General features: G+C 43.6%; 1 protein-coding gene across 9 annotated transcripts in view; it reads right to left on the minus strand.

Moving 5' to 3' along the window:
• Positions 1–24,461, minus strand: part of SLC7A2 (solute carrier family 7 member 2) — a 116,109-nt gene that overhangs the window by 36,384 nt on the left and 55,264 nt on the right. For 2 of the 9 annotated variants that reach the window (XM_065598009.1, XM_005282073.5), the window contains exon 1: positions 15,012–15,410. The exons of 4 other annotated variants lie outside the window; for them this stretch is intronic. The gene's annotated coding sequence lies outside the window, so the exon portion shown is untranslated. Of the gene's footprint in view, positions 1–4,266; positions 4,407–14,178; positions 14,197–15,011; positions 15,411–24,461 lie in introns of those variants that run through there. 3 more of the 9 variants (XM_065598010.1, XM_024105385.3, XM_065598008.1) reach the window with 2 other exon arrangements.

The following is a 24,461-nucleotide window of genomic DNA, read 5'->3' on the forward strand; positions in this document are numbered from 1 at the left end:
CGGGGGCTCTGCTCCTCCCCGACTCTTCGGCTCCGTTTAAGAGCCGGGCTGCCCGAGCACTACCGGCTTCTCCGGACCCTGCGCCGCCGGAGGCCAGGAGGGGAAGTGCCCGGCTGGAGGCGCAGGGTCCGGAGGCATAGGGGCTGCCCAAAGCCCGAGCGCTACCGGCTTCACGGTTTGCCGGGCAGCCTCCAGACCCTGCGCCCCTGGCTGGGCGCTTCCCCTCCCGGGCTCCAGCTGCACTGGGGAAGGGCCGGCTGGGGGCGCAGGGTCTGGGGGCTGCCCGGCAAACCCTGAAGCTGGTAGTGCTGGGGCAGCCCTTTCCCCCTGGCTGGGAGTGGGAGGGAGGAGGGGGTGGGGTTAGGGTGGGGAAGGGGCGGAGTTGGGGTGGGGCTAGGGGTGGGGTAATGGGCGGGGCCAGGGCCCGTGGAGGGTCCTCTTTTTTTATTTATGAGATATGGTAACCGTAATCATACCATTCTCTGACTAGAACGGAAAACCAATAATGGCAGCAGGCTGTAAAAGAGACCCAGTTTGGGAATAAGAACCATTCAAGAAATATATGTTTGCTGATGATGTTTTAAAGAAAGTCACACCAGTGAACTGGTGGAAGTCACTTAAGCACTTGGATTCAGAGACTGTTGAAGTGATAATCTCACTTTTAACAGCAGTAACTTCTGCTGATGTAGAAAGTATTTTCTTCCTTTGGACTAATTCATTCCAAATTGAGAAGTCGTTTGGAACCTGAAAAAGCAGGAAAGTTTGTTTGTCTTTTCCAGATTATGAACAAACAGGAAAATGAAGGTTTAGGGTGACCAGACAGCAAATGTGAAAAATCGGGACGGGGGTGGGGAGTAATAGGAGTCTATATAAGAAAAAGACCCAAAAATCGGGTCTGTCCCTATAAAATCGGGACATCTGGTCACCCTAACTGAGTTAGCTGCAGAAGCCAATATTTTAAGTTTCTCATGTTGACCTGGCTGACACAGTCGATTTAATTTGTTTGTTTGTTTTTTAAATATTTCCTTTAACTATTTTAGTTAAAAACAATTTTAACAAAAACAAACCTGATTTTAAAAAACTTGAATGTTTAACTAAATTAAAAAATTCATATGCTTGTTTTGCTAAAATATGTTTGCTGTTGAAGAAAAAAATCCAGAATACATAACGTTGTTCTTTTAGTTAAATAAAACAATTTAAATGTCTGTTTGGTGATGTTTTCCTCCTAATACAGCATGGCAAGAAAATCCTCCAAATAGTAATGATTAACCTGTTGAATTGTAGATAGTTCACCTCCCAATGACTTCATAAATATCTGCTTCAATTACCTTTGGTAAATGAAATAACCAAACAATCATTCATTTTCTGATACAGCTGTAAAACTAATCTGAAAAGTTTTCAAAATAAATCACTTAAAAATATATATAGTGTGTACCATCTAAAAATGAAATCTACATCTATCTCTGAGTTGTGAAGAATATGTATTAAGATTATAACAACGAACAAGCATGCACTTTTAATTAGAAATCAGTGATTAAATCAAGTCTTCCTGACTAGTGATTTATTTAAATCAAATCCACCCTGTTCAGTACTGACTATCACTTACTGAATCACTAATACAACCTTCTGCAGCACCCTGGCTGAAGGGTATCTCCCATCTAAATTCTTACTTAAGCCTTCCCTTGCTTAGCATATAAGAGCAGATAAGATCACAGTTGGAGGCAGCATTTTGACAAGCTGATTGTGGGTGACTTAAGAATTTTTCCAACAGAGAGATGTTTACCACATAAATGCAATTGAGTTACACTGTAAAAGCCAAATCCCAAGCCTCCGGCAGGTGTAAGGAGCACATCAGTCAATCATTCACTCCTATCCAGCACCACACTGGGTTGACCCATTTTGAGAATGGGTGGTTTGATGTGGAAGAGTACACTAGGGAGCTCTAAGCCCCAAAAAAGCAACCCCTGCTCCCATAAGCAGCCCTTTGTGGAACATGTTTTCCCTACCCTCTTTCTTCAGGCAGGGACCAAAGGAGGTTATTGAAGCCCTGGGAGGAGAGCTGCCATGAAGGGGAGAGAATGAGACCAGGATGTATCCCAGAACACTCTTCTTCCTAGTGATGTAGGAGCGGTTAGGAGGAAGCCCACAGAAATCAATTGGAAAAGGAATCGATCAGAAAGGAATCAGAAGAAAAAAACCCCTCAAACACTGCAACCTGACGGTCTTTATCCTTTTGGATAACTGGTCTGAAGTATGCCTAAGGATATGCTGTAAGAGGTAAACAGCTTCTTAAATGCTTTGCTGCTGACTGTCATGCACATTTCTTTCCAGGCATTATCTTCTAGGGTCCTGGGGGTAGGGGTGGGTGGCTGCATAGTTGCTATGCTGATAGCACTGAGGGAGCATGTTTCTGGTGTCTTTTCTAAAATGGCTGTTGAAAGACCCTTTCTTTTATAGGCTTCCAATCCCTCCCCATCAGATGACCTCTCTGGTCAGCCTCAAACCCCATCAGGTGATCATTGGGGCCCACCAGGTGCTTTGTTACTTGGCCATCATCCATGTGGAGTCCAGACTTGAAAAACTAGTTTACCCTGGGTGACAGCCCGCTCTTTGTCCAAGGGCGCTTCCATCTGAATGAGTGATCATTAAGGTTTAACAACCATCCATTATTAGTCCTCTGCTAGGTGCAAGATTTTCTCCTGACACCTCCTGTGTGCTTCAGCTCAATATGGAGGCTACAGAACAAGCTTATAATCAAAATGGTGCTCAGAATACAAACTGGAGTTTGTAATTTGATATATAGAGAGTACACAGAGTTCATAATATCAAAAAATTCATAACTTGTACCCAGGCAGACTCCTAAACTGTCACAGTACTCATGGGATACAGAGTCCCCTTCCACAAAGTCTCCATACAGCTCTTAAATAGGTTTGACCCTTCCACAGACATGTAAAGTGTTTCAGGACTTGGTCTTAATTTTGTTGCAAAACTTCATAAATAACTGAAAAAAAATCAATACGTGTATATGGACAGAGTCTGTATGTCTACAAAAACAATTCAATCTACCTTTTACATTGTAATCTCTGCCTTCACTCTGAGAAATAAAATTTTGCTTTAAATACATAACATAAAAATTACAAATCACTCCCCACTCTGGGAGTGGTAGAAGACACACCTTTCAATTTAATTACTGTCTTGTTGTAGGATCTTGAAATATTTCATCCTGAGTTTTGCATTTTTTTAAACTATAATATAAATGACAAAAGTATGTACTGTACAAAGCAAACATTATGTGCAATCCAAAATGTGATTTTATTGTTAACATATATGCTTAAATATTCCAGGGGAAAGCTATTTTCAAGAGGTTTTTTGGTACCTTTATTGTTAACGCATATTTTGCTGACTTCATATTATTTTACAGTACTGCATCTGATAGGCCACTTTTTTAAAAGAAAGTAGTGTTCATATCTATCAAACATGTTGTTTTACAGACCCCAATGCCCCTAGAATATTCAAAATGGAAAGAAATATGGAAACCTTCTCCAGATAAAAATGTAATCCTTCCTCAGCCTCTGTTTCCTTCAAAAAACCTGAAACAAAATGTACCAATATGTTCTCCAACAATACCAGCTCTCCTTATAACTTACTACCATCTTCAGTTAATTTGGCCTAATTCAATTTTAGCATTGATTTGTCTTTCCTGGCATGAGGCTGTTTAACTTTGGTTTTCTTCATCCTCTATGAAATTAAGAGAACAAAGATTTGAAAGTTGCAAAATGTACATACATGAGACTAACATATCAATGCATGATTTTATATGAACTCTACTTTTGATTTTGTGCATTATAAATGCTGATGCTATGAATAAGAATTTCATAGAAGTTTTAATATTTAAAAAAAAGAAAAAACAATGTAATGATATTTAAGAAAAGCAAGACAACAGAACAGATGTCTAAATACTTAGCCTCCTTGAAACAGAAATGGTCTTTGTTTAGGTTAATGTGGAAACCGTCTCTATTTGATTAACACATTTGAAAGGAGATCAGTATGGCATCTAGTTAGAGAAGCATTAATAAGGTTAATATTTTAAGGTATGATATATTCATCATGGGTCTTGCTTTTCAAAAGCATATAAAATTTTAGTAATTTGTTTTAATATATGTGATATCCATAATCTTTTCAGGATATTAAAAATCTTCATGTGTACTGAAACTGACTGTTTTTTTTTTTTAAAAGAGTTTCTTAGCATGAAACTTTATTACTAACCTTCTGGTTCAATGCAACTTTTTGTTGGACAAGCTTCTGCCTTTCTTATAAATGAGTCCTGCAGTTCTGTATCGTTAAATGTGAGCAGCAACAGTTCGATATGATTTTACCAAACTATCTGCTTTAAAACTGTGGGTTAGGTGAGAGCTGCTGGCTCCTGGGGGTGGAGGCACAGTAACCACAGGTGATTGGATGATAGGAAGCTGACTGGGCTATTTACCCAGCGGGGGGGTGGGGGGGGGGGAGAAACTGTGTTACTGCTGTTCAATTTAAATCATATTCATTATAGCCACAAAATGAAATCTTTTTTAGCTTCTTTTTTCATATTTAAATACACACATACATGCACGCAATTGGTGTTAAGGTCTGGATGGGCATCTTTGTCCATCACTCATAGATAGGGACTTGCATTACTCTAAAGATATTTGCATTATAAAAAAAAAAAAAGCACCTAAACATTCTCTGCCCTACTGGGGAAGGGAAATATCTTCAGATTTCATATTTGCAGTCCATATAAAAGGAAGATCCAGCATTATAGTACTATTATAAAGCACTCACAAACCCAGTCTTCAAACCCACACAATCCAATGCTGAAATGTTTAAAATGTTTCTGCATTAGTTGAAGTAATTATTTAAAAAAACTGAAATCACCCCTTTGAAAACAGTGTTGTAATAAAATAAGGAGTGTAGCTAGAGAGTATACCCCAGTTCTGCTGAATTGTGATAGAGACATGCAGTACAGCATATTCTCCTACATATGGTTTGAAATATGAAAGTGCTAAGGACTGTAATTAGAATAACAGTCCAAATATTCCTGTGACATAACCAATAAGCAAGCCTCAGTTTGTTAAAAATTATCTTCCAGAATGAACTAAATCAAAAAGTATAGCAGTAGTTTTATTGCTTCTAATGACAGACAAAAAAATAATCTATGAACAATACAACCCCTACACACCAAACCCCAAATGCAGTAACATTTTTATTCAACCGTTTACACTGTTTTTTTAGTGCATCGTGTCACTACCACTTCTCATAATGAAGAGCGCTCTAGATTGTGTATCTCCACTTCGGGGTGTACACAATCTCAGAGTGCACTCTGGGAGGCACAGTCCTTCCAGGACCTTCCTGATGCTTCAACTAGCCTGCTCTTGAGGCCTGTGTGGAGAAGGAGACAGGGCCATACTCCTCCTCTTCCCACGCTTGTGGGGATAGTTTGCATCCCCAAGTGGGACCAGTCCCTCTGCTCCCTATATGCAGGGTCTGCTAGGGTTACCATATTTCAACAATCAAAAAAGAGGACGGGAGGAGCCCCGCCCTTGTCCTGCCCTAGCCCCGCCCCTTCCACTCCCTCCCACTTCCTGCCCCCTCAGAACCCCCAACCCTCCCCCCCACACCTTGTCCCCTGACTGCCCCCTCCTGGGACCCCTGCCCCTAACTGCCCCCCAGGACGCCACCCCCTATCTAAGCCTCCCTGCTCCTTGTCCCCTGACTGCCCCCTCCTGAGACCTTCCCCACATCCTAACTGGCCCCCTAGGACTCTACCCCCTACCTGTCCCCTGACTGCCCCAACCCTTATTCACACCCCCACCCCCAGACAGACCCCTGGGACTCCCACGCCCCATCCAACCACTCCCCACCCCCTGACAGCCCCCCCCAAAACTCCCGACCCATCTAAACCCCTCTGCTCCCTGTCCCCTGACTGCTCCGATCCCTCTCCCCACTCCTGCCCCCTGACAGCCCCCCCCGAACTCCCAAACACCCCCTCGCTCCTTGTCCCCTGACTGCCCCCTCCTGGGACCCCTGCTCCTAACTGCCCTCCAGAACCACACCCCCTACCTAAGCCTCCCTGTGCCTTGTCCCCTAACTGCCCCCTCCCGAGACCCCCCCACCTGTACTCTGCCCAAAACCTTACACCCCAACCCCCAGACAGCCCCCCCTGAACTCCTGACCCATCCAACCCTCCCCCTGCTCCCTGTCTTTTGATTACCCCCCCCCCCCGAACCTCCCTGCCGCTTCTCTGACCCCCGGCCCCCTTACTGTGCTGCAGAGCAGCGCGCTCGGCAGCGGGGGAGGGGAGCAGGGTCGGAGCTCCAGACTGCCGGAGGCAGAGGCGATGGCTGGCGATCTGTGAATGCAGGGCGGGGGGAGGGAGGGAGAGGAGGGGAGTGGTCTCAAGTTGCAGGGGAGAGGAGGGGGAAGTGAAGGAAGGGCTCTGGCTGCCGGAGCCCGTGCGAGTGGCACCATCCGGCCAGCTCTGCATGGGGGGCGGGGGAAGTCCGGACATTGACAAATTCCCCCCGGACGCTATTTTTAACTGAAAAAAGCCGGACACGTCCGGGGGAATCCGGACGAATGGTAACCCTAGGGTCTGCAGTTATGTAAGATGGGGATATGAAAAGTCCCTCAAACCGTACTTTCTGTTCCTACACACAAGGGCCAGAAACAACCTCGCCTTAGCCATTTTAAGTAAGTCCCAATCCTGGAACCACGGCAACAGCTTGCAGACATGTTGTCCACTTATGTAGAACAATATTACAGGCCTGGGGCTCAAGACACCATTTCCCATATCAACACAGGATATTCCTTTATAAAAGTGAAAAAGGGGTAAAGGATTCTTATTCTGAAAAGAAAACAAGAACCTCTTTAAACCTCTGTAGATATTAATTCTTTGCGCTTCACCCCTACCACCCCTACTCCATCCTTGCCAACTTGAGCTCTGCCTTCCTCCCATTTACTATTCTCTCTCCCCTGAAGTGCATGGGACTCCCCTCCTGTTTCCCTAGCTATCCCTACGGTTGCCAACCCTCCAGGATTGTCCTGGAGTGTCCAGGAACTAAAGATTAATCTTTAATTAAAGATTATGTCATGTGATGAAACCTCCGCTCCAGGAATACGTTCAAGCAAAACTGGCAACCCTAGCTGTTCCATGCTCTCAGCTCTTCCATGCTCCTGGACTGATCTCTCCTCCCCTGCTAGTACCCGGCCTGAGAGAGGGGCCAGCAGCAGGGCGATACAATTATGTCAGGAGTGCAAACTCTTAAGTGGAAAAGAATTCTTGGGAGGAGAGAGGCAGGAATTACTCTTGAAGAACCTACCCCTACTCCTGCTGCAAGCTAAAAACTTTTCCTTTTCCCAGTACAGTGCCCTCCTGCATTCCACAATAGCCTTGAAACTTTTCCAGTTCTCAGGGGACATACACCTAGGGTGTTACCTCGTGTCCTCCAAATTTGATATGGATTATTTTTAAACCAGGTAAATTAGAAACTGGTGTTGAAACATATATTAGTGCCCCTCAGAAATCAAAAGCCTGGGGTAAAAATACCCCCAAAGCTAGAATTCTGTAATAGCAGGTTTATTTCTTCAAAATATTCAATAAAAATTAAAAAAACTCCTGCTTTTAAGACAACAGCTAATTGCTTCATATTCCACTGAAGATATGGGTCCCTCTTCTTTTGATTTTTCTTCTAAAAGCTCAGCCTCTAAAAATAAACGTGGCAGAGCTGCAAGGTGCTGAGTGCAATCAACTCCCTCTGACGTCAGCATGAACAACGGCCGCCCAGGTCAGCGGCCCCATTGTTTGTAACCAATAGTAAGCTGTTTTTTCTTTACTTTAAACATTCACCACCCAGGAAAGATGTAAGCTGTCTGACATTAAAAGACTACTGACGGTCCTGATATTACTGCAGAAAAGAGTATTTCCTTTCGAATTTTATAGCTATGTTCATGGCTCCTTGTTGGTAGACGTGAATGTAAATGCATTTGATTTAAGTAGCAATCCTGTGCTGTGTTTTGCTGTCAGACCCCTGCACCTGTGCAGAGCCCCATGTGACTTCATCCATGCTCTGTGTCTGCCTATATGGAGAACAATGCAAGATTGGGATGTTAGTGATCTAACTAAAAAAACCTGTTTAAGCATTCAGAATGCACTCAGTAGAACTACTGCATTTTAAAGTTAGCTCAGCAAGAGTCACATGTGCACAGCCCCAACTATTTATGGCAAATTCAGCCTAAATTAGCAAAAACAATGTGGAGTCCTTGTAGCATCTTAGAGACTAACAGATTTATTTGGGCATAAGCTTTCGTGTGATAAAACCCACTTCATCAGATGCATGGAGTGGAAAATACAGTAGGCAAGTATAAATACACTGCACATGAAAAGATGGGAGTTGCCTTACCAAGTGGGGGGTCAGTGCTAACAGCACATCAGTACATTGCTTATATTAAACTGTTAAACATATCTAGTAAACTAGATATTGTTTTCAAACAATTTATTTAAGCTTTCTTCCTCAGCCCACATATACAATAGCACTTCCTTTAACTGAAAGGAGGATTTAAAAAAACAACAACACAGTTTTGTTTGTGTTAATTTTCATAATAAATTGTGAGTGTAGTTGTGTAAAATTTCTGTAATGATTTTAGAGCACGGTCTTTTTTTCCATCTTAGGCACAGAACAACAAAAATAATAACAGGAAGACAGTTCAAATTCTCTGAGTTTTGGTACATACCATAGTCTTGTATAATAATTACATTTCATTATGGAAACACGATTATGGAAGTGTACAAGTCTCCATACAAGTATCATATAAATATTCATAATCTGGATGATGGGATGGATTGCACCCTCAGCAAGTTCACGTATGACACTAAACTGGGGGGAGAGGTAGATACGCTGGAGGGTACGGATAGGGTCCAGAGTGACCTAGACAAATTGGAGGATTGGGCCAAAAGAAATCTGTTGAGGTTCAACAAGGACAAGTGCAGAGTCCTGCACTTAGGAAGGAAGAATCCCATGCACTGCTATAGGCTAGAGACTGACTGGCTAAGCAGCAGTTCTGCAGAACAGGACCTGGGGATTACAGTGGATGAGAAGCTGGATATGACTCAGCTGTGTGCCCTTGTTGAAGGCTAATGGCATATTGGGCTGCATTAGTAGGAGCACTACCAGCAAATCGAGGGAAGTAATCACTTCCCTCTATTCAGCACTGGTGAGGCCACATCTGGAGTATTGCGTCCAGTTTTGGACCCCACACTACAGAAAGGATGTGGACAAATTGGAGAGAGTCCAGCAGAGGGCAACGAAAATGATTAGGGGGCTGGGGCACAGGAGGAGAGGCTGAGGGAACGGGGCTTGTTTAGTCTGCAGAAGAGAAGAGTGAGAAGGGGTTTAATAGCAGCCTTCAACTACCTGAAGGGGGGTTCCAAAGAGGACGGTCAGCTGTTCTCAGTGGTGGCAGATGACAGAACAAGCAGCAACAGTCTCAAGTTGCAGTGGGGGATGTCTAGGTTGGATATTAGGAAAAACTATTTCTCTAGGAGGGTGGAGAAACACTGGAATGGGTTACCTAGGGAGGTGGTGGAATCTCCATCCTTAGCGGTTTTTAAGGCCCGGCTTGACAAAGCCCTGGCTGGGATGATTTATTTGGGATTGGTCCTGCTTTGAGCAGGGGCTTGGACTAGATCAGGGGTCGGCAACCTTTCAGAAGTAGTGTGCCGAGTCTTCATTTATTCACTCTGATTTAAGGTTTCGCGTGCCAGTAATACATTTTAACCTTTTTAGAAGGTCTCTTTCTATACGTCTATAATATATAACTAAACTATTGTTGTATGTAAAGTAAATAAGGTTTTAAAAATGTTTAAGCTTCATTTAAAATTCAATTAAAATGCAGAGCCCCCCAGACCAGTGGCCAGGACCCGGGCAGGGTGAGTGCCACTGAAAACCAGCTCGCGTGCCGCCTTCAGCACGCGTGCTATAGGTTGCCTACCCCTGGACTAGATGACCTCCTGAGGTCTCTTCCAACCTTGATCTTCTATGATTCAGATACTGCACACTGAACTAATAGTGTTTTTTTACTTTTGTCCTAACGCATGAAAAGAACCAATAATTTATACTGTATTATTTTCATCAGAGAGTTTTTAAAATACTACCTAGACAATTTTAGTTGTAATATTCCAAGAGAAAAATAACACTTCATAATATTACTTCCGATCATATTGAAACTCCTAGGGATTTCACTGGTGTCAGGATTTAGACAAAATAAGTATTTTGAAAATGTGGTGTTTCCTCCTACTAGGATTGTTGACACTTTTCCAAAGCAGTAACAAATATTTTAGGTCAATTTGTAGAAGGGACCATGCTTTCCTTCTAGAACTCTGACCCTTACCCTTATCCACTACAGTCTCTGGCACCCCCGCCAGCTTGTCAACTCCACACCATCAAAAAATCTCTTTTCTTTGTCATTGTTGTCATCCTAACAAGGCAAGGCAATTATCTCTTTATACATGATTATGATGACTTACCCTACAAGGAATGTAGAAACTTAGCCAAACAAAACATTTTTCTAGCATATATTTGCTTTCACGCAGTACAAAATACATTTCAAAAGCAATGCTTAAAAATGCTACATTAGTGCAAGCCGCAATGGAAAATACCCAGTTCATGTGGACAGTGAGGGGAATAGAGTTTGCAAAACCACAGTAGTGTATCTCATTGTAAGGAGGAAAAGGGAAGTATAGTTATTCATCCTCCTAGGTAGTTGGAGCTACCCTGATTCTTGATCTTCAGCACCACTTACAAAATCTGAGACACTAGTCTTCTAGGATTGCCTCTTCTAAACATAGGAGGTCTCCAAAGCTTCCCTTTATGAATAAGAATAGAAAGCAATGTGGCCAGAGTCATTAGGGAGATCTCTGCCTTGCAAACACTGATCATGGCTTCCAGAATACACACATGCTTCTTGGATGCATCTCAGGAGCTTGCTTCTCTCACCTGGCTAAGATTTCCAAGCTATCTCCGGGAGAATTCATTAGGACAAATAGGATTTGCTTTTGACCTAGCATCTGTGATAGAAAGGAGATTATGGCAAGTTAGTTTTGGTACTAACTGGAGTCCTCAGAACTCTCTGACCCTTTCCGTTTGGTTCCAGGATTGGGTACAACACAATCTATTGCTGGTCTTGTGGGTTATATAATATCCTTAAAGCAATAAAGATAAGAGGGTGAAATTCTGGCCCCACTGAACTCAATGGCAAAACTCCCATTGATTTCAGTGGGGTCATGATTTCACCCTGGTTCTTTCAAATTTATCAGCTGCCTTTGATACGATTGATCATGTGGTTCACTTTGCTTTTCTAAGAACTGATCCAGAGAGGAGTATGATTATGTGAATTAGATGACTGCTGTTCTGCTTTGAGCGCTGTCCCACTTGGACAATCATGGAACTCGGTTCTACCACCTTTTCTGCTCCTTTGAGGAAGGTACAGCCACCTTTTGTTAACGAGATTTGCAGTTTAAAGGTCCTGTTGCATACCCGGCTGCATCTGAATTTTCAGATAGAAAACATATTTTTTATACTACAGCTATCTTTGTCTAGTGCTAATAGGTTACCACTATTCTTTTCAGATCTGGACATCCCCACCTTACCTGTGTCTTTGACACCTTCCGACTAACTTTCTGTAATGCACTCTACTAATCAGTTTGCACAGTAAATTCCAGTTATAATGCATGGCATTGGTTTTGACCTACAAAGTGCTTTGTGGATTGAGTCTTTCCCTTCGAGGCTACCTCTCTCCTCCCTAGCAACCATATTCCATTTGAAATCATCAGCTGCTTCAGGCAACGGTTCTTAGGTTTGTATACCCCAGGGCCAGACAGGAGGACATTCTTGCTGGAGGGACCTCCCATTTGAAATTTGCTTCACCCCTTGATCAGAGATAGCTGAGTTTGTAAGCTTGAGAGTATGTTACCAAGCCTGTTTACTCAGGCTTTTCCAGAGGGGCTGGATGAAGCAGTGAAAGCTCTTATATTTTATTTTTTGTGGGGAAGGCTTCTTTCAGAAGTTTTGACATGTTGTCAATGTAGAAGAGTTTGAGGCTCTTGAAGAATTTTTAGTTCGTGAGTCTAGAAATTTATGGTCAGCAAATAATTTAAAGTAGAAAAAAAAAACATTGCATCCTGATTTACTTGTGAAAGGAGACTCTTGCATAAACTGGAAATGAAACACAGGAGTAATCCAAGGGACACCATGATTAGGGGACTGGGGGGAAGGGAGGGAGGGAGGTTAAACCTTCCTAAATATGAACACAGAGCTGCAGCCTCACAGCTATTGCCGTTGACTGATCTGCTAGGTATAATCTCTCAGAACGGCCGTAAGGGGCTGCCTTGATAAAACTGTAAAGGTTTAAACGTCTAAAGAGCTGACCCTGCAAAATCTTATGTATGTGCTTAACTTCACATACCACTCAGCGTGTGTGAAGTTGAGCATGTGCATAAGTGTTTGCATGATCGGGGCCTACACTTGTAAGTCAATAACCAAAATCTTCTTTGCCAGCAGCACTTTGTGAAAAAGCAAGTTGTCTTGCACTGGAAATCAGCAGAACTATGACCTCTTGTTTTATTACCTTCTTGGTTTGGGATTATTGACATCTACAAAGACTAGAGAACAAAAGTATTAGAGTACATGCACTATGGTATATATACACGTGTATTACACTGAACGCTTTTACCATTAGGGGCAGCATTTTTCCAGAAGACTAAGAAATATAGAAGCAGAATACAGTAAAAGATAAGAAATAAAATTGGGAATTTACTTGGGCAGAGTCTGATCTCAATTACCAACCATTACACCATGTTATTCCAGCGTAATTTGCCCTCCATGTTTTTCTTGGAATTATATTATATGACAAACTCATATTAACAGCTGTAACATGACTGCAACCATTGCCATGCCCAGGGAAAAGTTATGACTCAGCTTGTAATTTTAGATCATTCTGATACCAAAGAAGTATCATTGGCTAGTGTTGCATAAATAGATTCACGCATTACCACCAAGAACCTTTTTCATGTCTAGATTAATAAAGTCATTAGAGATCTGATATAATCTTCTAGGATGATCCCATGCTTAGGAGCTACAGACCAGGATAATTAAATACACAGTTACTTCCACATTTTAGTTTTAAGGCTCTTGATAGAAAAAACACAAGTAAAATTTTAAAAGGTCATATTATTTCAAAACTCAATAAAATAGCAGGGCATTAGTTCACTGCAGTTTTAAATGTGCCAGACCTCCTGGAAGCTTTTAAAATATTATTGGTTTCCAAGATTTATATCCATGTTGGCTTAAAATTAAATTTTTTATTCTGAACAGTAATAATGGACAGTTCTTAACTACAATGATTCAAAGCCACTAAGTAAAATGTCAAGTTGTGCAAGCTGGAAGGCAGTCTCCAAACTAAAATAGTAAACATCTTACTGCATTAGAGATCCCTCAAAGAGAAGAGAATGGCAGCACCAGCCAATGTTTTCTAAACTCTCACATTTCCAAATGTATTAATCAACATTACCAATAAACCATCCTATTTAAATGTCATTAATATCTCATTTTTGTGGCACATACTGAACGGGCTCAGTTCTGCATAATGATGAGTCCTTCCAATGAGATGCTGAGCAACCAAAACTCAGACTGACTTTAGCAGAAATTCAAGTCTGGGCTCTCATACCATGGAATGCACACACTGACAATCAGCAATCCATATTAGAGTCCCACGTGGGACTATTTTTAATCCCACTCCTGCTATTTTGGCAGCAGCTCCTATGAGACCTGGGGGATCCCGGTCCTGCTACAGGGTTCTACACTAATCCCATGCAGGGTTCTAATTCAGACACTACATCTGGTTTCTTGTGACACCTCACATATACACTGTGGGCCCAATCCTGCAGCTTTTACACAAAACTCCCAATGAAATCTCTGGGCTGAAGTCTCCCAGAGACATCAGTGGAAGTTTTGCCTGAGTAAAGCCTGTAGGATCAGGAAATAGGAAACTAAACAAATACCTGAATTAAAAAACAAAACAACAAAATACACACAGACAAAACCAATTACAACTATGATTCATTTAGGGACAGATTTTACGCACCTTGCTCATGCTGAGCAGTACCTTAGTCTATGAGTTGCCGTGGACTACTTGCAGTGTGGAATAAAGTACTATTCAACATGAATAAGAATGACAAAGTCTAGCCCACAAACAGGGTGAATAGAAGGTGAAAGAGGCTCTTGTTAACAATTTACTACACGAAAAATAAAAGTAAGGCACAAACATTTTAAACAAACTTAAGTTGACCCTCACCTGTTTCGCTTTATCTGGATACCAAGGATTAATCGGGAAGCGTTCAGCAAGCATTTGCTTTTAACATGGTGACTAAAGTTGCAGGTTGCACTTTTTAAAAATTAGTTCTTTAAAGCTCCCAATAACTCCCCCATATTCAGTCATAAAAAAGGATTCATAATGTTTAAGACTCCAATGAAAAATGTGTATAAAATTAAGAATAATTCTTTAGAATGTGATTTAACACACACACACTATTCTGAAAATAATACCAGGTTCCTGCAAAGAAATATCAGTTACAGTGTGAGAATATACAGCAATGCTATTTATGTGGACATCTAAAAGCACACACACATACAAATTTTGAAGAGAAAAAAATTAATTAAGCTCAATAATTATGATTTACATAATTACAATTAGATACTAAGAATAGGATAATTCTAAAATAGGCAGGTAGACTAATTTTCCAGGAAAATAAATGTAATTCTCATACCTTTTTAAAAAAATTTAATGTCTTTTACACATGTATAAAGACAAGAAAAATATTTATTTCAGTTTGTTTTGTTGTCTTATGATCTAATCAGATTGTTGACATTCTATTTCAACCTATGGTACATACTATATTAAATAGAGTTATCACTTACCAGTTCTCTCAAGTTTTCCTTAATACTCTTTTCAGTTTATATTTAGAAGAAAAATCATACAAAACAAAAAACAACTAGTCACAGCTGCATTTTCCAATTTTTTTTAGAGCGGCTCAATTATCTGTTGATAAAACACTGACACTACTAGACTAAGGCAAGCACATAGAGTAGTTTTGATAGTGTGCAGCTTCAAATGTAACAAAGAGAAGGATTAACAGATTTCCTTAGGAACAAACTCTTAATAGCTCTATTGGCCCCCAGTACTGGTCATTTAATCTGACCTTCAAGATATCTCAAACTGTTACACAGCAGTACTATATATCATCATCTGAATCCCAGATATTCCCAAGAGACCTACAGGAACTGCTTGTAACATTGCCACATAGTGCTGTCCCCAACTCCTCTCCACAGCACTGATTTATACAGCAGCCCATGGGAGGAACTAGCTATTTAAAGCTATACTCTCAAAATAAACTTTTTGGGGGAGGGGGCAGGGGGGCACCAAAATCCATAACAGAGTAAAGTTTGGAAGTATAAATGTAAGAAGAAAGTTTAAATAGCAAAGATTGTGACACAAACAGATGAAAGCCAAGAAAGTCAAAGTTAAAGCTAACACTCCCACAATGGAAAATAAATAAAATAAAGCACAACAGCCTCTTTTGCCAGGCAGCAGGAGACTGAAATGAAGAAGACTCTAGTCAGTTTCATCAAGCCTATTCAAAATCCCTCTGCAGGGATCAAGTCCATTCCATACTGTTGCTTGGCAAAGCTATAAGCAGCAGAGGTAGGCACTGGAGAATAGATTCACAAGAAGGACTTAGACACCAAACTGTCACTTTAGGCACAATAAGTCCACTATTTAGACACCACTGACTTTCACAAAACCACCACTCAGGGGCTGCCTAACCCCTGTAGGCACCTAGGGTACATCAACACTGCAATAAACAAATTACAGAACTGAGTCTCAGAGCCGAGGTCAATTGACTCAAGCTCTCAGGGCTCATGTTGTGTAGACATTTGGGCTTGGGCTGGAGCCCGGGCTCTGAGACCCACCCCTTCTGTGGGGCCTTGACCCCAGACCAAGTCTGTTCATTTACACACCATTTTATAGTCCTGCAGCCCGAGTCCCACGAGCCTGTCCAAGTCAACTGACGTGGGCCAGCCACAGCCATGCCACATGTCTTTTATTGCAGTGTACACGTACACTATGTTTCCACCATTACATTCTTCCAGGTGCCTAAATTTTGGCAGCTGGATATGTGTACAGCTGCCTAATTCCTGACACCAACCAGCAGCTCAGTACCTAACTCATGCCTAAACCCTGACGGGATTCACAAACAAGGTGTTCCCCCACCTTGGAGAATGTCTACTGGGTCAAGCTCCACACACAACACAGGGGGCAGAGGTGCTGCTGCCACCCTCATACCCAGTGGTTATAGCTCTCACCCAAGCACCCATCTCCATTCTGCCTGATGTGGAGCAGGGACCTAACCCAGATCTCCCATCTCCCAGGTGAGTGCCCTAACCACTCTTCTCTCTCACTCTCCTCTGTCCCAATTAATACTTAATGCAGGGATTGGCAACCGTTGGCACGTGGCCTGCCAGGGTAAGCCCCCGGCAGGCTGGGCCAGTTTGTTTACCTGCCGCATCCACAGGTTCAGCCAATCGCAGCTCCCACTGGCCATGGTTCGCCGTCCCAGGCCAATGGGAGCTGCGGGAAGCAGCACAGGCCGAGGGATATGCTGGCCACGGCTTCCCACGGCCCCCATTGGCCTGGAGCGGTGAACCGCGGCCAGTGGGAACTGCGATCAGCCGAACCTGCAGATGCAGTAGGTAAACAAACCAGCCCAGCCCGCCAGGGGGCTTACCCTGGTGGGCCACGTGCCAAAGGTTGCTGATCCCTGACTTAATGTATACACAGTGAAACATCTCCAACAGCAGAGGCTGCAAGCCCCACAGAATACCCTATAGCCAGTCATTAGGGCACTCAACTGAGAGGTGGGAGACCCGAATCTCACTGTCTCTGCTAGGCAGAGGGGGGGATTTGAACCCAGATCTCCTACACCCTCTGTAAATGCTATATCCACTGGGCAAAAAGCCTGGGGAGAGGGAGCAATGTCACCACCTTTCCTGCTTTTTTTGGTGAAAAACCACTAATCTGATTTGGGGCCCTGACTCCCTTTGAGAGTGGAGAGTAGACTATACACCTCTCTTAGGCATTTCCTACAGGCTACCTTAGACAGATCTCTGCTTAGCAGGTTGTCTCTTGTGAGTTCCTTTTTTAGGTGTCAAACTCTCCCCATGTATTCTATAGGGAGCTTAACTTGAGGCTGTGAATTCCTCTAGACAGCCTAAAGCTAGGTGCTGCAACGCTGAGAATTGCAGTGCTTAAGTCCTCATGGTGAATCTAGCCCTGTGAGGACCACCCAACAAAATGGAAAATGGAGGTGAAAAGAGCAGGAGATACTTCTTTCTCCTTACTCTCCCACCCCCACAGCAGCCAGGAGGCTCTGGGGAAGGGAAGAGTACTAGAGATACCCCATCCTTGTCAGTGGTGAGGCAGGAATGGGGACTGAAACATTTCCCTTCCCACAGTCATAAGTGCAGAAGCTCCAAGTTTATTTATTAAAATCACCTACTAGCCAGAGGCTGATTAAAAAATGAAGCCCTCAGTCAGGAACTGGGGAATAACATTGTGATGGCACTTGGGTAAATAGATCTTCAAATCAAGACTGGATGCCTTTCTGGAAGGTATGCGTTAGTTAAATACAAGTTATTGAGCCCAGTACTGGAGTGACTGGCATGGGTGACTGTTATACAAGAGATTAGACTAGATAATCAAATCATCTTTTCTTACCTTAAAAGTCTAGGACTTGAAGCACTTTCCTCCATCTAGTGCTGAGTACCAGTCATTTCCCCAGGCTCTTTGCTAGTGTAGGGTTACCATACGTCCGGTTTTGCCCAGACATGTCCGGCTTTTTGGTAATCAAACCCTCGTCCGGGGGGAATTTCCAAAAAGCCGAACATGTCCGAGAAAAATACTCCCAGCTTTGCTGGCATCCCTGGCTTACCTTAGAGCGGGCTCCGGCGACTGCTGCTGCTCCCTGACTCCTCAGCTCTGTAAGAGCCAAGCTGCCCGAGAGCTACTGGCTTCACGGTTTGCCGGGCAGTCCCCATACCTCCAGACCCTGCATCCCTAGCCGGGCGCTTCCCCTCCCGGGCTCCGGCTGTGCTGGGGAAGCGCCCGGCCCGGGGTGCAGCGGGTCTGGAGGTCTGGGGGCTGCCCGGAAAACCGTGAAGCCGGTAGCGCTCGGGCAGCTGTTTTGCGTGGCTGGGAGGGAGGAGGGGGAATGCGGGGCTCTCAGGGGAGGGGGCGGAGTCGGGCCGGAAAGGGGCGGAGTTGGGGCGGAGACTTTGGAGAAGGGGCAGAGTTGGGGTGGGGCCGGGGTGGGTAAGGGGCGGAGTTGGGGCGGGGAAGGGGCAGGGCCAGGGCCCCGTGGAGTGTCCTCTTTTTTAAAACCTTAAGTATGGTAACCCTATGCTAGTGGGGCCTTTCACCCAGCAGATTAAACCTCTGCTAGTAAATATCTGGTACATTTTTCAAGTCCTAACAAGGCGTTATGTTCCCCTTGCATGTAAGAGCAACGGCAGGAAATAAAATATCAGTACCCCATTCCATGCCTTTTGATGTGCAGTTACTGTGCTACATTTTATTCACCTTCACCATAGGACTGATGGGGATGTTACTATGCATCATAATGAACCAAACCAATAATCCAGCTAGACAAATATTCCCTCTCTAACAATGGCCTATGATGGATGTTTGAGGGGAAAATGAACAAACTTCCCAATATACCTAGCTAAGCATGTAATAACAACCTATTGAGCAGACTTTCTTCTTTACCATGGGTAGTGATTAGTTTATAATTTGGATATTTTTCATAACCAGTATCTTAGCTTATGTAACTGCAAATACTATATTTATCCCTATAAATGTCTAAACTTTTTTTTAAATGTTGATAAGCTGTTTACCCAAATATATGGCAGTGAATTCCACAGATTAATTATATGGTGCATAAAAAGTATTTTCTTTCATCAGTTTTCAATTTGTATCCTTTACTATTCATAGTGTTGTCTTCTTCTATTTATCATTTTCCATAATATAAGCATCCAACCAGATATTATTTTATCATATTATATATGTTTGTCTCATATATCCATCCATTTACTCTTCTCCTTTCCAGCCAAATCATCTCAAGATTGGCTTGGGATTATTTTTTCTTTTTCTTTTCTTTTCTTTTTTTTTGGGGGGGGGGGGGAAGAGAGAAGAGGAGGGGGCGGAAGGGGTGGTTGTTTGTTAGTTTTGTTTTGCTTTTTAAAATCTTTCCTTGCTTGGAACATCCTCTCTAGACCTGGTTGGAAACTGTTTGTTTCTCACCGAAAATTTCAACTTCAAAATCAAAATTTTCTGTGGAAAGCAGAAACTTTTAACAAACAAACAAACAAAAATGTTTAATTGAAAATCCAATTTCTGTGGAAAATTCTCAGCCAGCACTACTCCCCATCTTATCCCTGAAGTACTCCACTAACAGTCATTTTTCCACATTGGGAACTGGCTGTAAGACTCACCTGGAGGTTGATATTCCTACTTATTTGTTATTTCTTACGTTGTTTTTAACCAATAACAGGAGTGCTTTACTTCTTACTCCATGGTTACCAGGTTTCCATAACAGCCTCTTGTGTAAGATTTCAGCAAATGCCTTAGAAAGTCTCAATTAAATCTACAGTTTCTACTTTTTCACTAAAGTGTTAACTCTTTAAAAATTAAATTCTACCAAATTAGGAAAGCATGATTTACCCTTACAAATGCTACACTGATTTTCCCCTTACCATATTGCAGTCCCCTACTCTGTAACTGGATCTTTCACATTACTCCCAAATTTTTATATGGAGATATACCTATCTCATAGAACTGGAAGGGACCCCAAAAGGTAATTGAGTCCAGCCCCCAGCCTTCACTAGCAGGACCAAGTACTGATTTTGCCCCAGATCCCTAAGTGGACCCGTGGGTTTAGCAGGCCAATGCTCAAACCACTGAGCTATCCCTCCCTTGATACTAAGCGGCAGCTAACCAGTGTAATTCCTAGCCTCACATTTAGCTCTTTGTAAAGAGGAAGTTACAACATTGACCACCTTCTAGTCCTCTGATTGCTGTGCCATTTTTAATTATTTTTTTATTAGTAGCTCAGCTACTTCATTCTTTAATTCCTACAGAATTCTAAGAAAGAGGTTGTCTGGTCCTAAATTTATTATAGTTTTCTGTCGCTATTTTCCCTTTTCCATATCCACCACTAGAAGTAATTTCATGATAGGTATATCCCCACCAGTCACAATAGTAAACTCATGCAAATAAGTCAACTTCTCAGCACTGCCAGCCTTTGGGTTCTATATGAAATGCAGGGAGATAGAACTAGAAATGTAAGGGCTAAGCCTTTTTATTTAAAAAAGGTAAGCTTCTAGCCCTTTTCCTAGTGAAAATAACATTGAAATGCAGACCAATGTAAACACATTATTAGGGTTAGAAGCTTATTACTGATTTTTCCTAAAGATCATGGTTACTCACTAGGATGACCAGGTGTCTGGTTTTCGACCGGAACACCCGGTTGAAATGGGATCCTGGTGGCTCTGGTCAGCTGGCCATTGACTGTCCGGTTGGCTGCGCTGCGCAGCAGGGCTGGCAGGCTCCCTGCTAGCCTACGCGCTGTGTGGCTCCTGGGAAGCAGCCAGCATGTCCCCCTCCGGCTCCTAGGTGTAGGGGCAGCCAGGGGGCTCCGCACGCTTCCCCCGCCCCCCAAGCACCGCCCCCGCAGCTCCCATTGGCCAGAAACCACAGCCAACGGAGCTGCGGGAGTGGCGCCTGAGGACAGAGCAGCGTGCAGAGCCGCCTGGCTGCACCTCCACGTAGGAGCCAGAGGGGGGACATCCACTGCTTCCGGGAACTACTTGAGGTAAGTGCTGCCTGGAGCCTGCATTCCTGGGCCCGGCCCCCCAACACACACACCCTAACCCCCCTGCCCCAGCCCTGATCCTCCTCCCACCCTCCGAACCGCTCGATCCCAGCCCAGAGCACCCTTCTGCACCCCAAGCCCCTCATCCCCAGCCCCACCCCAGAGTCTGCACCTCCAGCCAGAGCCCTCACACCCCCTGCACACTAACCTCCTGCCCCAGCCCAGAGCCCCCTCCTGCACTCCAAACCCCTCAGCACCCCCTCCTGCACAGAAAACACCTCACTCCTGGCCCCACCCCAGAGCCTGCCCCCCAGCTGGAGCCCTCACCCCCTCTCGCATCCCAACCCACTGCCTCAGCCTGGAGCCCCCTCTAAACTCATTTCTGGCCCCACCCAGGAGCCCACACCCCCAGCCAGAGCCTTCCCACCCTCCCACACCCCAGCCCCCTGAGCCGGCCCAGTGAAAATGAGTGAGTGAATGAGGGTGGGGAGAGCGAACAACAGAGGGAGGGGGGAATAGAGTGAGCAGGAGGCGGTAATTCAGAGAAGGGGCGGGTCATGGATGGGGCCTCATAGGAGGGGCAGGGCAGGGGTCAGGGCAAGGGTGTTCGGTTAAAGTTGGCAACTCTACTCATGACTCCCACTTCACCTGTCCTAGTCCTGGGTAGGTCTTTGAAGTTGAGGAAACTGTAGTCACTGTTCCCTTGATTTCTGGAATGACTTTATATTTGCCTGCAGCTGTGGAGAGCAGTGCTTCACAATGGCCACCACAAGACCCTTCCCAGTGGGATGGGCAACTTTTAGCTGCAAGGAGGGGCAGCAGCTCAATAGCATGAAAGGTAGCATGATCTAGTGGTGTAAGCACTACTGCTAGGATGACCAGACAGCAAGTGTGAAAAATCGGGACAGGGGTGAGGGGTAATAGGCTTCTATATAAGAAAAAGCTTCAAATATCAGGACTGTCCCTATAAAATCAGGACATCTGGTCACCCTAACTACTGCATTCTACTCCTGGCTCTGAGACAGATTCCTTCTGCACATACAGCTTCTCCTACTTCTACAGCAAGAGGACATGGGGAAAGCCAGAGATCCCATATGAACATTTTTTTATATAATATCAGTTACTTAGAAGCATAAGGAAAATATCTCACTAACCCTGAACCAAATCCTCAAGCCAGCCATTTGTATAGTGATACGATCATGGTAGGGAAAAAATGTTTTGCAGGTCTCCCAAAAATCCCAGGGCAGCCATTTCCTTACCCTTGAATGCAGCCTTTAAACCCTTGTGATCTAATGGACTCAACAACCTTACTTTTCATACACTTTTATTTTTCTCCATAATGTTGGCTCCGTTTCCCATTTTGAAGTACCAGGAACTACTAACCTCCCTGAATCGAACTGATCTACTACTATAAACATTCAAAGGTACTTGTATCAGAGGGGTAGCCGTGTTAGTCTGGATCTGTAAAAAGCAACAGAGAATCCTGTGGCACCTTTAAGACTAACAGATGTATTGGAGCATAAGCTTTTGTGGGTGAATGCATGGTACTTGGGAATTGTGCTCTAAAGCACATGGCATCTTCCCTTTCCTTCATTCTCATACAAGTAATTACATTAATGGAGAAGGTATCTCACACAGTGCAAGACTGCATTAAGAGAATATGCTCCAGAGATCCTTTTAAAATGTTAAGGATGACTATTTTACTTAACTTTTCTCAAGGAAGTAAGTGGGGAAAAGTTATACAACATGCAAGGAGGAGGGGAGGGATGCTTCTTATTCACTTGAGAGTAGAACTGTAATTTAAATAGGAAGGAGGCCAGCCTGCATTATGTTACCAAGTATGATTGGGAGGGAAAAGATCCTTACAATACTACCTCACTGCTGTCCATCACATGACCAAGAAACTTTTATTTTAGAAGAACTGCAACACAGTCTCAGGGATCGATTTAGTTGTCGGCAAACAGTTTTGTAGCATCTCTAGAATCAGATTTTAGGATTAAAAAAGTAAACCACTATGGCCATTTAATCTGATCCCCTTCCACATTTAATTATTTAGCCGTTTCCATGCTTCGTTTCCAGTAAAATTTAATCCTCCATTGAAAGGGATAAGAAGTCCAATAGTGGGCTCTGGTATTCTTGCTTGGAAAGTCTTTTTTCAATATGTAATTGTTTTCACTATTCAGAAATTATTCCTGTTATCAGCCTGAATTAATTTCCTCATTAGTGTTAGGTCATATTATTTTAAACCTCTTTCAGATAGTACTGTATACACATCTTCAAAGTAGAAAAAGGATTATGGCAATTATTTCTATCTCATACTCCCCTACTTTTCCAGGGGGAGGGGTGTGTACAGAGCACGAGGCGGGGGGGGGCAACTATCAAAACAACAAGTGATATTCTTTCATTAAACCACTTCACAAAAAAAAAGTGTACTTGATGCCACAACTCCCAGTAGTTCATGAGTAGGGCCCTACCAATTCACGGCCATGAAAAATGCATCACGGGCCGTGAAATCTGGTCTTTTGCATGTTTTACCCTATACTATACAGATTTCACAAGGGAGACCAGCATTTCTCAAATTGGGGTCCGGACCAAACAGGAAGTTGCAGGGGGGTCACAAGGTTATTTTAAGGCAGTCGTGGTATAGCCAGCCTTACTTCTGCGCTGCCTTCAGAGTTGGGCAGCTGGAGAGCAGCATCTGTTGGCCAGGCGCCCAGCTCTGAAGGCAGTGCTCCGCCAGGAGCAGTGCAGAAGTAAGAGTGGCAATGCCATACCATGCCATAACATGCCACACTTACTTCTGTGCTGCTGCCTTCAGAGCTGGGCAGCTGGAGAGTGGCAGCTGCTGACTGAGGGCCCAGCTCTGCAGGCGGCAACAGAGAAGTAAGGATGGCAATACCATTCCATGCCATCCTGCCTTCTGTGCTGTTACAGACGGTAGCTCTGCCTTCAGAGCTGGGCTCCCAGCCAACAGCTGCCGCTCTCCAGCTGCCCAGCTCTGAAGGCAATGCTGCCACCAGCAGCAGTGCAGAAGTAAGGATAGCACTACCGCAACACCCCCTACAACGACCTTGCGATCCTCCACAACTCATTTTTGGGTCAGGACCTCTACAATTACAACACCATGAAATTTCAGATTTAAATAAACTGAAATCATGAAATTTACGATTTTTAAAAATCCTATTACCATGAAATTGACCAAAATGGACCTGAGGCGTGGAGCTCAAATGATGCCCCCATACCCTCTCACTTGGGCCAAAACTTTGAAAGGTCTCAATTCTGCCTTCTTCCTGTTCTACTCCTCTCATGGTACTGCTCTGCTACCTACCCCAATAAAGGAGAACTAACAACTTAAAATGCTTTGTTCAAAAATTTTAAGTAACACTTAACTTTCAAATGCCTGAACAGCAAAAGTAACTTTTATTGTCTGCATAGTAAACAC

The sequence above is a fragment of the Chrysemys picta genome, chromosome 5 (genome assembly GCF_011386835.1).
Source record: "Chrysemys picta bellii isolate R12L10 chromosome 5, ASM1138683v2, whole genome shotgun sequence".
In the NCBI taxonomy this organism is placed as follows: Eukaryota; Metazoa; Chordata; order Testudines; family Emydidae; genus Chrysemys; species Chrysemys picta.